The sequence below is a fragment of the Arachis ipaensis genome, chromosome B03 (assembly GCF_000816755.2).
Source record: "Arachis ipaensis cultivar K30076 chromosome B03, Araip1.1, whole genome shotgun sequence".
In the NCBI taxonomy this organism is placed as follows: Eukaryota; Viridiplantae; Streptophyta; class Magnoliopsida; order Fabales; family Fabaceae; genus Arachis; species Arachis ipaensis.
In genome coordinates this window covers 14,948,529-14,951,665 of record NC_029787.2, presented here as the reverse complement: position 1 = coordinate 14,951,665, position 3,137 = coordinate 14,948,529, and the positions used below count along the sequence as shown (strand labels likewise).

General features: G+C 40.9%; 1 pseudogene; it reads left to right on the top strand.

The window, feature by feature from the left end:
- Positions 175-3,131, top strand: LOC110269986 (annotated as a pseudogene).

Genomic DNA, 3,137 nt, shown 5'->3' with positions numbered 1-3,137 from the left:
CTAACACTGTTATTTAATTTAAATTTTGAAATATAAATGCTTAACACCGATGAGTAACTACTTTTTTATATTTTACATTTTTAAAAAAAAAATTATTTTCTGTTTTAGTTTTTTTTATTATTATTCACGAAAATTTTGGCACTTTTTATTCACAAAATCTGTAACTTCAATTTTTTTATTCCTTAATTTCATGAAGAACGTGTTCCTTGCAGGTATTAATAGAAGTTAATATTCAACATTATATTAATATTTCAAAGCGTTGATGGTATGTCTTGTGTGATTATTTTGTTTGTTTTTTATTATTTTATATATATTCATAAGCTCATTTTTTATAATATGGTATGTTGGTGTTTTGAATGAAAATGGATGTTTTTGGTGTATTTATATGTAGGTGGACGTATTAGATGTGTAGCATCAATATGTGGGGGGTGTGCTGATGCAGCACGTGTAGGGTGAGCTGGCAATATGTGGGAGGCGTGTTGCTAACGTGGCAATGTGTGATTCGAGGGCACCTTCAACATGTGGGGGCGTGTTGCTGACGTGTCATTCTGTGATTCGATGGTGATGCAACACGTGGTGTACATGTTGAGTGCTCTGCCTATATAAGGCCAAGTTCGATACCATTTCATTGCGAAGAGAAAAGTTGTTTGAGTGTGTTTCTGGTGTGATAGAAGGTACCACAAACTTGCTAGTGTATCACAACGGTGAGATTATACGGAATACTCATGAAGGAGTGAGGTTTGTGTGTCAGAATCCGTTTTCGTTTGTGGTTCCATGCACCATGACGTTCATGAAGTTTCAGAACGATCTTTGTCAAAGCATGGAGAACGGTATGTTGAGGAGAGTGAGCAGTATTTTGTACCGAAATTTTGTTATAGTTTTTGGTGGTCGAATACAGTTTGATATTATGCCGATCATTGACGAAGAAAGTATGCAGAATATGATCCAAATTCACCGACAGACTCAGGTGCGACAGCCACAGATTGAACTGTATGTTGAGTTTGAAAACGTAGAGGCAGATGAGATTTAAAATGATTCAGATATAGAGAATGATAGAGCTACAGTGTACGAAAGAATGAACACTGACAGTGAAAACGACTTCGAAACTACTTATGAAGCTGGCGACGAAGACGAGGATGGTGATGTGGGAGTTGAGGCAGCAGCGGAGAATGTAGTGGTTCCTCCTGCAGTTAGTCAACCGATGGACGTTCCACCCTTTATGCGTAACTTAGATCTTGACGCAATGCATGCACCGGAATTTCCGGAATATACAAACATAGGTATGTGATGAGTGAATAATACGTTTTTCTTAATTTATATTTTGGATGGATAAATGAATGATGATTTCTGCTTTTTGTAGGTGTTATTGATCCTGAGGACGGAGAGTTCAAGATTGGAATGGAATATAATTCTAGAAAGTCGGTCGTCGCAGCAATTAAAAGTTACATTATCTGTAAATGAGTCAACTACAATGTGTATGAGTCTGAGCCACAGACGTTCTATGCAAAATGCAAGACGTATGAGCAAAGGTGCGATTGGCTTATCCGAGCCAGCTTGATACAGAAAAAAGGTTGTTGGGAGATACGCAAATACAACGGTAGACACATGCGCACCATGGGAACGATTTCACAGGATCATTCCAAGTTAGACTTGGATACAGTTGCTGAGGCTATAAGGCCATTGGTTAAGATCGACCCATCCATCAAGGTGAAATTTATAATTGTGAAAGTCCAGTCAAGGTTCAACTACACCATCAGTTACCAAAAGTCTTAGTTGGCAAAGCAGAAGTTCATAACCAAAGTTTTTGGTGGTTGGGAAGATTCTTATCAGTCATGGTTCGGAAGATGCTTGCCTCAATTGTCCAAATAGAAACACGACCTTTGTACAATGGGAGTAAGGAGGCGAATAGTGTCAGGATACTTCATCGCGTATTTTGGAATTTCAACCCGTGAATTTGAGCATTCAAGCATTGCAAGCCTCTAGTTCAGGTTGACGTCACACACCTTTACGGAAAATACAAAGGTGTACTTTTGGTTGCTGTTGCACAAGATGGTAACCAAAACATTGTGCCTATCGCTTTGGCCCTAGTGGAGGGGGAGACCGCTGATGCGTGACATTTTTTCTCAGTAATTTACGAAGGCATATTGTTAGAAGAGATGGTGTGGGTATAATCTCAGATTGACATGAGTCAATTCGAGCAGTAGTAAATCGTTTCGGAGGTGATTGGCAACCTCCAAGAGCATGGTGGGTGTTTTGTATTAGGCACATCGGTAGCAACTTCTTAAGGGTATTCAAAGTTCCGCACTTGCAAAAATCTATGGTCAACATTGAGTATTCAAGAACGGTAGAGGAGTACAACATCAACTATAAGAGGTTGCAAGAGTGAGGCGAGGCATATGCCCGGTGGTACGATGCCATTGGACTTAAACACTGAGTATTGGCATTTGACGAGGGACATCGATGAGGCCACATGATGACAAACATTGTCGAGTGCATTAATTCAGTGCTGAAGGGTGCCCGAAACCTCCCTGTTTTAGCGCTCGTCCGAGCAACATATTATCGGTTAAATGAGCTATTTACGTGGAAGAGTGCCGAGGCTCACGATCGCAAGTGGGCTGGATTTACTTTCTCTGCCTTTGCACAACAGTGGATAGAAGCAAATATGCAAGGTGCTGGAAATATAGTTGTACACCGGTTTGATAGACGAAACGAGGTGTTTAAGGTGCGTGAAATGCCCAATGGAAAGGTGTTGGCAGTTGATCTTGTGCGGTGGATGTGTGACTGTGGGCACTTTCCGGTGGAATGACTACAATGTCGACATGTTATTACTTGCTGTGCCAACCAGTGACTCGACTGACAGCTGTATGTGAATGATGTGTACAAGATGACAGAAGTTCGTAAGGTCTACAGATTTGAGTTCGTACCATTAGGAAATCCGGAGACATGGCCTGCTTATCCGGGACCGACATTGGTCGCTAACCCCGTCTTGTGACGAACGTCAAAAAGTCACCACAAATTGACCCGATACCTCAATGAAATGGATTCATGAGAAATGTGTAGTCCTCAGATATGCCATCTCTGTGGTAGACAAGGTCATAGTTGAAATCGGTATCCTCAGCGTGCTTGACCGAGTGGAA